At 39.7% G+C, this 13,478-nt stretch overlaps 1 protein-coding gene across 13 annotated transcripts in view; it reads right to left on the bottom strand.

The window, feature by feature from the left end:
• Positions 1–13,478, bottom strand: part of LOC127043697 (poly(rC)-binding protein 3-like) — a 751,631-nt gene that overhangs the window by 154,964 nt on the left and 583,189 nt on the right. The window contains exon 1 of one of the 13 annotated variants that reach the window (XM_050937764.1): positions 364–385. The exons of the other annotated variants lie outside the window; for them this stretch is intronic. The gene's annotated coding sequence lies outside the window, so the exon portion shown is untranslated. Of the gene's footprint in view, positions 1–363; positions 386–13,478 lie in introns of those variants that run through there. 13 annotated transcript variants of the gene reach the window in all.

Here is a 13,478-nt window from a genome sequence, read left to right as displayed (position 1 = left end):
AAAAACATTGGCGTACACTGGAATAGAACAAAATGGCCTCCCCAGAAATTGTGGCACAGGAAGAAGAATTGTAAATGCAGCGTGATGTAAAAACATACTGCCTGCATGCCACTTATGCCTGTTTATCCCAGTAGATATGTATTTTTAAACTGCACATAAAAATCTGCTTTCTCTAGTCATGTAATTTTCTAAAGCTAAGTTTTGCTATAGTCACATACATAGCATGTGATTTTTCACTTCTGGTGCCAAACAATCTTCTCCTTTTAAAAAAATAATAGTACAGGAAAGAGAAACTTCAACATACGAAATATCTGCTCTGGAAACAGTCCACCTTATTCGGACATGTAAAAGTTAACCTCTCACCTCACTCTCAGTTGTCCACTTTCAATACGGTCATCTCCCCATATTGTTTTTTTTTTAAAGATATTTGTTGTAATAAACAAACTGGAACCATATCTGATGGCTGACACCATGGAGCTAGGCATGCAGCTACGAGTACATGTGGTGCTGAATTCTCTCAGGCAAGGCTATCGAGCAATTTTGTTAGCACTGCTGAAGTAAGCCATATGTTAGCATTGACAGCCCTGCTCATTCCCAAATGCTGAAAGAGGGGATCGGAAATTAAATTACCGAGGAAGCAAACCAAGATTGTACAGTTCTTAACTTAAAGAACAGGGTATATGAAAATGTCTAATGGAAGAAAGAAGTTACATCATTCCCTCCACTTCTTTTCCAGATACTGGACCTGATTCTCCTCTCACACCAGTGTAAATCAGGAGTAACTCCTATGAAGTCAATTAAATTACACCAAGTAAAACTGGTGCATGTGATAGGAGAATCTGGCCAACTCAGTTTTCTACCTCATTGTAGCCATTTTGCTCAAATGAGGACTACTGAATATGGCCAGATTTGAGCTGTAATATGTATCCAAGTAAAAGCAGCCCAGGATTACAGTATTACCTCAGAATTGTATAATTATGGTTCACACTGAGACAATCTCCAGAATGAATTTAATTAAATTTTAACATCAAATATGTTTACTTAAAGCATATTTCACTCAATAGCTAACACATTCCTTACTCATCCTTGTTCATTCAGACTGCCAACGTAGGAGGTGAAGAGCTTTATCCTCTCTCCCAGTGACAACTGAACACACCCTTTAAGTAAAGCACAGCACAGGATGTTTAAGCAGGAATTAAGAGCTGTATCAGTGTCAATGTTATTGTTGTGCCCTCTATAACTTCTGCAGGGATGACTGCTGTGTCACCTATAGCTGTTTACCCTTAGATTCCAATATATGGAGGTACTATTTCAATACAACCAGTGAGGAACAAATCATTGACACTGTGAGGAAAATTCTTTTCTCATGAAATTGCAATAGGCTAGACTGATTTCAATTACACTGGTGTAAATTCAAAGTAACTCCATTGTCACCCGTGTACTCACTCTGGTTTTACACTGCTGAGATCAGATTCTGACCCACTAACTTCATTTTAGTTAGATCAAAGGGTTCAACTGAGAGAAGAATTTGTCCCACTGGTTTAATCTCAGAAAGGAAAAACCTAATTTTGCAGGGATATTGCAGAACTGTTAAATTCTCATCAGAGTTTGTTTAGGAGAGATCAGCTTGGTAGTAATGAATTAAAATGTTCAAATATCATGCTAAGTGCAGGGGAAAATGTTTGTGCAGAAGTATCAAAGTTCCTTACTGTGCAAATGTCCTCTTCTCAGGTTCGTAACACATTGTGAACCTAGAAACACTGTTCAATTTCATGACTTCAAGGTTCACTACAGGTCTAACAATTACTAGGTGTTCAGATAACACAGATATAACCCTGCTTCCTCTACCCACCCTCTTTAATGTTTGCAAACAATATTTGGTCTTTCTGCTAGTCCTTGTGCATCTGGGAACTTCTCAGATCACACAAGTATCCCCAAAATCCTTAATACCTGCTGCCCTGGCAGACAACCCTAGGAAGTGTTTACAGCCAGAAGACTCCATGCTACAGTGGCTGGGCATCAAAACCAAAAGTCCCAAGGACTAAAAGGGACAAGTAGAAGAACTGGGAAGATTATTAAGATGAGAGAGAAGCAACGGGCGCAGGACTTATAAGAGAACATAATGAGAAAAAATAATGGGGAGGAAGGACAAAAGGAAGAAAAACAGATGGAAAAGAAAAGCATGATATAGAAAAGAAAGAGAAATATAAGAAAACCGAAGGTGACTATAGCAAGGGAATACAAAAACCCCATGTGACCAGCTGCTACTAAAAAAAATTAAATAATAAAAAAAAATCACATTTTAAGCCCATTTCAGAATCTTCTCTTAACAGAAAGCATTTTAAATCCAAACATTTACAGAACTGACATTGGTAATTTATGTATTCTTGGAAAGGTGAAAGAAATGGACTTTGGAAAACAGTCTCATGATAATTGCTCAGATCCACCTCCATGGCAACAGACTTTCTGCTGCTGGGAGCCAGCATGGGAGTTGTGCATGCACGGAGCAGGAGGGTCATGCTCAATATCAGTGATATAGTGTACTCTGGTTTCATTGCAATGTGTTATCAAAGTTAGTTTACACTTTATTTTACGATGCACAGAAGTCACAATAAGTACTTTACACGTTTTGGGTTACTTGCTGACCTTTCATGTTCTCAACAACAGAAAAAAACTGGAGAGTAGACTAGATTACCAAGGTTGGTAAGTGAATGCAACATCAGTGAAGATTATATGCTGCGACAGGTTAGAAAAGATATTGATTGGAACAGTGCAACAAATGCAGAATGAAGACAGAAGACCAGATTCTGTAAGCAGCCTTTTCTGATTGTAATAGCAATTATTCTTAACTCAAGGCTAGATCACTAGATACACACATCTGAGCCCTACTGGTGCTCAGTGCCTGAAGTCTTTACTCAGTTCTTACCAGAGATAGCTTGGTATTTACCACAGGTGGTTTTCACCAGGTAAATTCATGTTTTTACCACTCTGTGAAAAACTAATTAGTCCCAGTTCAAGGCATTTTCTCTTTTAAAATCTGCATCATTAATGCACACCAAATTACACTTTGACTTAGTTACACATTCAAACTGTGCTTACTTAAGGCAGTAGATTCAGAGATAAATTTAGGGTTGTACAAATAAAAAGTAAGCTACAGTAGTCATAACACTAATATATGTAATTATAACACTGAATATTGGAATTTCTGTTTACATTTTGGTTCAATATTTTCTCAAGGAAGTTATACATATCATGACTCATATTTCAGTTTTCAATATTATCTATACTGCAAAACTATTATCAAATTGCTAAATATTTTTCAGTAATTTTTATTTGCATATTCTAATAATAATTTTATTTTTCCTAATTTCCTGGTTTCAACTGGGATTAACCCAGTATTTACCAGTGCCCTGTCCTAAAATAGTTTTCCCCCGGGAAATTGCCAACATTGATCTTTACACAGGCAACAAGTCAACTGACATCAGTGAAAGACTTGTTTGAGTCAAAATTCTGAGCCAGATTGTGCTCTCCCCTCAAGATTCCAGAGCAGACGGCTCCTCCATGTGTGATCTTCCTCTTGCCACACAGAAGGGAAGAGGCCAGTACTTGCAAGGCGCCGTTGCTCTCCTTCCCTTGAAGGGCTGTCTATATGTCTGGGATCCATAAAGACAGAGATGGAAGTGATGGAGAGGACTGGAAGGAGGGCCAAAAGGGACATACATTCTCTCACCACCAGCCCAGCAGGTATTACCTGGGGAAGATAACAAAGGACCTACGCTATATTGTCTTTACTGTGAAACTCCCTGTGCGGCAGGTATCACTCCTTAACAGAGACCCCAGGAGCAGTGGCGCCAGTTGGTTGCCTTGGCAGTGTGATGGTGACAACAGAGCACTGAGACCATGGGAAGGCACACAGAATCTCTGTGGATGGCTCTCTTCTTCTGTGGATTCTCAGCAACCTCTGTGGATCCCAGATGATGCCCATAGTTTGAAGGCAAGCCTCATGGCTCATTCTGTGGGAAGAAAGCAAACTCCCTCTCTCAACTCTATGAGGGGATCCTCACAGAAATCTTTCTCCACCTTAATCTTCTTCTACATGCTTTTCTACAGGAGGGGGTGATCCACCCATAAGTATGTACTTTAATAGATGGATCATGGACTTCAGTGGGCAAAGACTGTGTAATTACATAAAATATGCCACATACTATATGTATAAGTAACTACAGGTAGCATGCTTATTTTTGTTTTTAAATCGAGAGGTCACATCACCAACTAAACTGTATGTAACTGTAGTACTAGCAGTATGTAGCTGCATAGCATTATTAAGTAAAACACGGCCCACGGGTACCATTAGCACCTCTAAACACCTGTGGGAGCAGCTACATGAGAAGAGAGATGCAATTTGGGGCACAGAACCTTTACAATCTGCCTAGGGAGGGCATTCATACTGCTTTTTGCTGCTTCCTTTCCATTCATTTCTATGCTATCTAATAAGACTGTAAGATCTTCAGGGCAGGGGCACATCTGTAAACTCATCAACATTTATGTAAAGAACTATAGTAGAAGCTATACAAATAAAATATTTAAAATGTATTTTGTCTGGAAAATTAAGCATTATCCAAAGTTGTTTAAATTATACAGAAAACCTGCTCTTCCTCGTCGTGTTTAGGGATACATTTTGTAATGAGAGTACATAATTGTTACAGGATTTTTAAAGGATTTTGGCCTTCATAGCAGTCAGAAGTCACTGAAAATGTCTCTAAAAAATACAGAGAGACAAGGTGGGTAAGATAATATTTTTTATTTGACCAACTTGATGCTGGACACCCCAATATCATCCAATAAAAGATATAACCCTCACCTTGTGTCTCTAATATCCCAGGAGCAACACTGCTACGACAACACGGTATCTAACAAATATATGCAACATTCACTCTTCAAAATGACAAGAAAATAATGTACAAGCATATTAGAAATGCTAATTCCTTAGTCTGAAAGATGTTTTGAAATCACTTTCCACCCTTTACAGAGCTTGTTTACTTTTTCCATTTTTCCCAAGGTGGATAATGAATAATAGGACAATCAGCTTTACTTTTTGTTTCTAATTAGTTGCATTTTCTGGTTCGCCGAGCGGTTTGAGTTGCAAACATGGCAGATATCTATCTATATACCTAAACACTGCTTTCCTTTGGGTTTGTTTTCTTTTATCTTGAAAAAACATTTCTAGTTGCTTTGGATTTTCATAATGGCTTGTATTAATAAAACTTACATTTTGGGAAAAATTTTAACTCACTGTTTTCTTTTAAATAGCTTAACAGTTTGAATTAAAAAGAAAATTGTTTGTCACCCTGGATTTGGTATCTGCAATGTGCCAGGTTTTAAAAATAAATAAATATTTGTTTGCAATCAAAGAGCTATTTTAAGTGTATCTGAAACTAAAAATCTGTATTTTGACTCATCTCTATAAAAAAGAGCAACTCAAACTATTTTAAGTGATTTTAAACAAGAAGGTTACATCTCTGGACTGACAAATTGCCAGACAAGTTATAGGGTTTATAATGAAAATGGCAGCAGGTCATTAACTATAAGGATGGGGTTTTTTTTTGTGGTGTTAAAACAAACAAGATAGAAACGCACTATGCAAAACTAAAATTGGATACAGATCATGTTTAAAGTTAATATTACATGTTTTATTTACAAAACTACTCTTTTCTCAAGGGAAGGTCATGCTGTCCATTTTCTAATTGATGCATTTAAAAAATATGGGATAACTATGCTAATTTCTTCTGTTCCAGAAACATGACCTTTCTGTACCACCTTTTCATTTATCAAGACTGTGTTGAGTGTAAAATTGAGAGTTACCATAAATTACCACTATCGAAGCACTGAATATATTAGAAGTTATTTGAGGAAAGAAAGATGCTGAAATAACTTGTCTTGCACGTGAAATGACGAGAAAGATGAAGGCGTGGCACATGCCATGTGGAGAAGAAAAATAAATGGAAGGGTCTCCGTTTCACTAACTGCTCAGTATGTTTTTCTGCCTGCTGCTCTCTACTAGGTTAATAGCTGGGCTATCTTTACCATGATAGCTGTGATGACTATAGTGACAAGAATTAATGATCTACAGCAGATCTGCTTTTAGGAAATGGCTGGGTAAGCCCTTCCATTAACAATACTAATCAGATAAAGTATTGCTAATGGATGACCCTGCATCTGTTTAGAATGAGCTGTTCTACTTAGTATGTATATGCTGTATTTCTCATGCAAGATCAAGATGTTACTGCTATAAATTTACACATTATGTTTAGAAAATTGTTTATAATTTATTCTCTACATCTGCTGCATCTCTGAAAAACAGAGGGCTGGTTCTTTGTCCCTATCATGAAATCAGATTACTGTCAGATACCATCAAAGATTTTTATGGCACAAACAATGAATGACGAGTTAAAATATAAAGATGCACTACAAATTGGCCTAATTATACATTTACTTTTCCCTTCTCAGTGCCAAAAAGTTCTGACTAAGAGGTGTGCTTGGCTACTCATGTTTGCTTTATAGAAGACCTTTACAGAGGCTGTCACAATAGTACTTGAAAGAAGACTATGTGAAGCACTGTAGCCAACCAATCATTGTTATACATAATATGCAAACATATTTAAATAAGTAGACCATTTTGATTCATTTTTCTTCTTAAAACAAGACAAAATTCTGTGCCACCAATAAGAACTCAGCACTTTTGAATGCAAAGTTCAGAAATTACCACCCTATTGACTTGGCTATCTTAATAGTCATTTGACAGCTACATAAAACCATAGTGCTTGCAGCTCCAATCCTTTTATGTACCCATAAAATACTTAAAGTACATAGTATTTATAGGTTGTTAATAATAGAAGTGATATACTGCTTATTCCAGGAGCTAAATAGCACAGCACCTAGAAATATTGCATGCTGGAAGATCTCTTTCCAACACTCTCAAAGACATATATGAGTGAGTGTCTCCATGCTTTAATAAATCTATCTCCAAGGCTGTATACGTGACTGTTAATGGACATTTTAAATGTATAACCCATTGAAATAGCTTTTTCTTCCTAAAAACAAATGATTGCAACTATACCAATGGATTTTTGTAGACCTAGTTCTCCACTGCATTGCAATTTGTCTATCCATTTACACCTGTGCAAAGTGACCATAAAATATTACCAAACAGAATGGCAGCATTTCAAGCCCACTTTGCACTCGGCAAAGTCAGTGAAAGTCAAAGTCTGAGTCAATGGGACTTTGGGCTTGTCTACACAAGAATAGCTGTTCCACAATAACTCCCTGAACAAGAATGAAGTGGATTAAGCTGAAGCAGAGAAAGGCACTTTTATTCCAGAATGACAGTGTTGCCACGGGGAGTTATTCCAAAATAGCTATTCTGCTTTAAATTCACACTTTCTTATTCCAGAATAATGTCCCCGTGTAGACAAGCCCGTAGGCTCCTAAGTCACGTGGCCAATTTTGAAAGGTTTACCCATATCTGTTTTGACTCCAAAGTGATAAGCAGCCTCTTCATAATTAAGACTTAAAGCAATTTCCATTCTAAAGATCTCTTTTAGCCCCCTTAACATTTGGTTTTCTACATAAACACTTAGTTCATGGCTAGCCAGGGCCTGAATTGACCCTGTGCTAGCCTGCTGCCCACTGCTGCCAGGCACTGTAAGTTCCAAAGTGTGCTTTAATCAACCTTGTTTCAAAATGAGGTAGATTAAAACACAATAGGGAATTGTTAGTGCTCAGAAGCAAGGTCCACATGGACACCCTGGCTTGCCGCAAACTAAGTGTTTGTGTAGACAGACCCTTAGAAAACAAATTTTGCATTATAATTGCCAGGTTTACTATGAAGGTACAGGAAGGCATTTCTGCAGCAGTTGATGAAAATTCAAACTTTTTGAGTTATGAGCTGTTAAAAATTTACCCTGATCTGAAATTTTGACTTTTTCCTAAAACTTTCTTGTCTCCCCCCAGCTCAGAAATGGCTTGTTAGTACCTGCTCAAACTTTCTGTATAGGTTAGTTTCCTTGAAAACTCAGGCACCACAAAAAAGCAAGGATCTAAGAAATAGGCAATGCAGCTCCTAAGCCCATACTCCACCTCATCCCTCTCCTCATCAAACCTATTCTGTGCTATCCCTGTGTAGCATGGACCATGGATGCAGGGGGCACCATCTGTTTTACATGAAGGTTGGAGATCCACTCACAGAAGATCTCTTCTATACATAGAGCTCTTTTTAGTGCAGGGGGAGACTTTGAAGTAGTGTGTGTTTATGTTCACTATGCAGGCGGTCTATGATTTATGATGTCCCTAAGTTTCATTTAATTTAAATGCTTCGATTATGTAAACAGAGTGAAAAGCAAATTACAGTTTTCATCTAACAACCTTAGCTACTTTTTTAAACAAATTTCCTTTTGGTATTGGAAAGTACTGGAGCTTAACTAGGATTTATCAAATACCACCAGACATGTGGGATTCTATGGTTAATTTGTGTGAGGTAACTGAGGTTATTACCAAGTACTGTACAAAGAAACTTAAAAAAAGAACCCAGAATGAACTAGTAATAACCGTCGCATAATAAGAACATTCAGTGTTATTTCATGCCTTTTAAACTGACTCTTAGGGTACGTATACACTACGGGATTATTCTGATTTTACATAAACCGGTTTTGTAAAACAGATTATATAAAGTCGAGTGCACGCAGCCACACTAAGCACATTAATTTGGCGGTGTGCGTCCATGGTCCGAGGCTAGAGTCGATTTCTGGAGCGTTGCACTGTGGGTAGCTATTCCGTAGCTATCCCATAGTTCCCGCAGTCTCCTCTGCCCCTTAGAATTCTGGGTTGAGATCCCAGTGCCTGATGAGGCAAAAATCATTGTCACGGGTGGTTCTGGGTAAGTGTCGTCACTCATTCCTTCCTCCGGGAAAGCAACGGCAGACAATCATTTCTCGCCCTTTTTCCCTGGATTGGTCTGGCAGACGTCATAGTACGGCAACCATGGAGCCCGTTCAGCTTTTTTTTACTGTCACCGTATGTGTACTGGATGCCGCTGACAGAGGCGATACTGCAGCACTACACAGCAGCATTCATTTGCTTTTGCATGACAGCAGAGACGGTTATCAGTTGTCCTGTACCGTCTGCTGCCATTGTAAATTGGCAATGAGATGATGGTTACCTGTCGTTCTGTACCGTCTGCTGCTATCATGGGTGCCCCTGGCTGAGGTCGCCCGGGGGTGCAAAGGCAAAAATGGGAATGATTCCTGGAGTCAATCCCTTCTTTATGGTATCTAAAAATAAAGTCAGCCCTGCCTAGAATATGGGGCAAGTGTACTAGAGAACCAGCGTACCAGAGAACCAGAGAGCACAGCTGCTCCGTGTCAGATCCCGCAGAAATGATGAGCTGCATGCCATTCATGGGGGGTGCCCCTGCAACAACCCCACCCGTTGCTTCCCTCCTCCCCAACCTTCCTGGGCTACCGTGGCAGTGTCCCCCCCCATTTGTGTCATGAAGTTATAAAGAATGCAGGAATAAGAAACAGTGACTTGTTAGGGAGATAAAATGAGGGGGAGGCAGCCTCCAGTTGCTATCATAGTCCAGGCAGGACATTAAACGGTGGCAGTGGAGAGGAGCCCAGCATCCCGCTGCTATGATAGTCCAGGCAGTACAGAATCTTTTCTTTACACATGAAAGAGAGGGGGCTGATTGAAGCTCAGCCCCCAGTTGCTATGATGAGGACGGTTACCAGCCATTCTGTACCATCTACTGGGAATGACTGGGAGTCATTCCTATTTTTACCCAGGCGCCCCCCCCCCCGGCCGGCCTCACCTGAGGCCAGCCAGGAGCACTCATGGGCAGATGATGGTACTGCAGCAATCAAGCATATTGTACCGTCTGCCACCGGGGAGGGAAGAGGAGCAGATACTTCTCTTTACTGTCGCAGCATTGCATCTACCAGCAGCATTCAATACACATAGGGTAACATTAAATAAGTCAAGAAACGATTTTTTTTCCCTTTTCTTTCACGTGGGGGGGAGGAGGGAGTAAATTGACGAGCTATACCCTGAACCACGCCGGACAATGTGTTTGAACCTACAGGCATTGGGAGCTCAGCCAAGAATGCAAATACTTTTCGGAGACTGCTGTGGACTGTGGGATAGCTGGAGTCCTCAGTACCCCCTTCCTCCTTCCATGAGCATCCATTTGATTCTTTGGCTTTCCGTTATGCTTGTCATGCAGCACTGTGTAGCCTGGAGATTTTTTTCAAATGCTTTGGCATTTCATCTTCTGTAATGGAGCTCTGATAGAACAGATTCGTCACCCCATACAGCGATCAGATCCAGTATCTCCCGTACGGTCCATGCTGGAGCTCTTTTTGGATTTGGGACTGCATCGCCACCCGTGCTGATCAGCATTCCACGCTGGCCAAACAGGAAATACAATTCAAAAGTTCGCGGGGCTTTTCCTGTTTACCTGGCCACTACATCAGAGTTCAGATTGCTGTCCAGAGTGGTCACAGTGGTGCACGTGGGATACCGCCCGGAGGCCAATACCGTCGATTTGCAGCCACACTAACCCTAATCCGATATAGTAATACCAATTTTAGCGCTACTCCTCTCGTTGGACAGGATTAAATTGATATAAAGGGCCTTGTAGTGTGGATGGGTGCGGCGTTAAATCGGTTTAACGCTAAAATCAGTTTAAACGCGTAGTGTAGACCTTAGCTATTTACAGGTCTAATTTCAACTTTCAATCAACATGAAGTTCATGTATGTTCGCAAAGTCACCTTTATTTTCCACAGATACTGTGCCAAAGCTGTTTCACCTTTTTTAAAAAGGAATGAAAGGCTTGGATGCCCTTTCAGCTCTGAAGCTTTGATCTAAATACAGCCTGGACCCATGTAACTAAAAATCAGTCTAGTGCCATGGAGAAACTATGCCGAGGGTTCTCTCTCTGTATCCTGTGTGCCAAATCATGCAGAATTCCATCTATGGAATGAACAGATGCCAAATATGAATAATCCATTGTGAATGAACAGTTGCATCTTTCTTCCATCTTTTGTCCTCACTCTCTTTTTTTCTCAAATGTCTAGTTTGAGATTTCCAAGTTTAGATTCCCTCAGATCCATTTCTGTGCCCACAACCAGATTTACTCAGCACTGTCATTCTTATCATTACACCTGCCAACTTCACAACACATTTTACATTCTCTCCCTTTCCGTTGTCTTTGCAGTTTTATTCAGATCTCAACATTTGGTCCCTGATTTGCATTCTGAGTCTTGTAGGACTGTGTCAAAAAATACTCTTTCAGATTACTAGACAAACAACCAATTTGGTTTTCACCTCTTTCAGACTTGGGATTCAGATCCTGGGGGTATAAGAATCTGCTGTTAACTTGTCCTGGCTCATTCCAAACACATCCCATAGATGGAGAATGGGTAAGGAAATAGAGGGCAGAGTTAAGGTTGAAGTTGGTATCATAACTGCTAATGTTTAGAGCTCATTTAGGTAGTTGTTGGTTGCTTCCCTCTCAAAAAAACCCTGCAAAACAATCAACCAACCAACCAATCAACAAAAAAAGCTTTATCATTGTACTAAGATCTCCTCCATACTTTTGTGAGCCAAAGAGATCTAAAATGCAGCCAGAAGAAGAGAGGAATGGAGTAACATCAGTTCAGTGGCATACTTCCCAAAAAGAACAAGGAGTACTTGTGGCACCCTAGACACTAACAAATTTATTTGAGCATAAACTTTCATGGGCTAAAACCCACTTCACAGTTACCACCCTGAAACCTACTTCCCCAAGAATCCTCTGCTCCACAGCCCCATGGTGCTGGGCTTTTGTAGCTATTGGGAGATAGGGCCGAATTACTTGAACTTTGTCTAGCTGGGGGATGGAGTTTGAATTCACATGCTGTGAACATGCAGTCAATACTGGCTTAGCTTACAGGCTACTTTAAGCTGTCATATAAATGCCACAAAACATTGAGGGAATGCTTCTTCCTAATCGGTGTCTTTGGGTTGTACTGAATTTGTAGCTCAGTTTTAGGAATGTGACAACATGTAGATAGTTCAAAAACCAGCCTTGATATTGATAGAAAAACCTTGGCCATTGTTTAAAGGGAGGGTGGGGGTTTATTACATATTCAAGAGCATCAGAATTTGTTTGCATAAATTCATGAGTGTAAATTGTTTGGCATCCTTGTGGCTATTCTTACCAATGAAAAGGCACAGTGGTGTTAATGAGCTGCTATCTGGGCTTTCACAGGTCTGTGATTCAACTGGAAAAAAATTCTCAGCACAGTATTTACCATTCTCTGTGCTTCACAAGCCTGTAAGTGAGAGTTCAATTGTTCAACTGGAATGTGATGGTGCCCTTATCCATTAATATGTAAGGAAAGGGTAACTTTCAGTACAAGGTCATGTCTATCTGTTTCCTCTCAGGCTGAAGTTTAATTTTTAAACAGTGGCAATTTCATTTTAATTAGAAACTTTTGCTTTGTTAGCAATTAAAAATGGCCTCCTGCTGATTTTTCTGAAAAGGAAAAAAAATAAAAGGGGTAAACTAGGTTGACTGCTTTTTTTTTAAAAAAAATCATCATTTTAGAAGAGGTGGCCATTTGGAGTTTTGCATTTATTCTGACTGGTTGATGGGATAATCTGGTAGGTTAAGGTGCCCCTCACAAAATAAAACTATCCAGCCTCAGTAAAAAGGAATCAAACAGTGCAACACCATTCAAATAAACCTACTGTTCTATAATTTCCATTAGTTGCAGCTTCCCGAAATTTATGAGGAATGAGCAGCTATGAGCAGAAGCCTGTACTACCCAAACTGGGAGAATTTCCATCCACTCATGCCTGCTGCTAAAGTCAGCAATAAGACATACACACATTTCACGAAGATGACAGCTAGTTTCAGAGGAACAAATTCTGTACCTGGGTGAGCTCACTGATTTTAGCACAGAATGTGTCCTGGAAACTATAACTACATCCTCCCCAAAAAACCAAAAGGAAAACACCTAACCTTAAAATTAGTGAACATCAGTCTATCAACAGCCAATTGTTTTAAACTAGTAAATGTATGTCAGAAACTGAAAACTAATCCTAACACCATCTCCTTTTTGTAAACACACACCTCTCCCTTCATGTACTCTGACTTTACCTTCTGGCTTGTCCATATGACTAAAACAATGACATCTGTTTGAGGTCAGAGGACTGTAGTATATGTGATCTATTTCTCAAGCAGGCTGCACTGTCACGGAAATTTATGGCATACAGTCCCAGATACATCTCAATCAGAGGTCTGTGTGCACTGCTCAGAATCTAGTTCTGCAGCTGATTTCATTTTTACTGGATGAGAGTGGAAATAAAACTTCACCCTGATCTGTAACCTCAAGACATCTTCATTATAACAAGAATTCTCTTTGACAACAGTGACCCT

This window comes from Gopherus flavomarginatus, chromosome 2, assembly GCF_025201925.1.
Source record: "Gopherus flavomarginatus isolate rGopFla2 chromosome 2, rGopFla2.mat.asm, whole genome shotgun sequence".
NCBI lineage: Eukaryota > Metazoa > Chordata > Testudines > Testudinidae > Gopherus > Gopherus flavomarginatus.
Note: the sequence above shows the minus strand (reverse complement) of the source record. Positions and strands in the feature narration are given on the sequence as shown.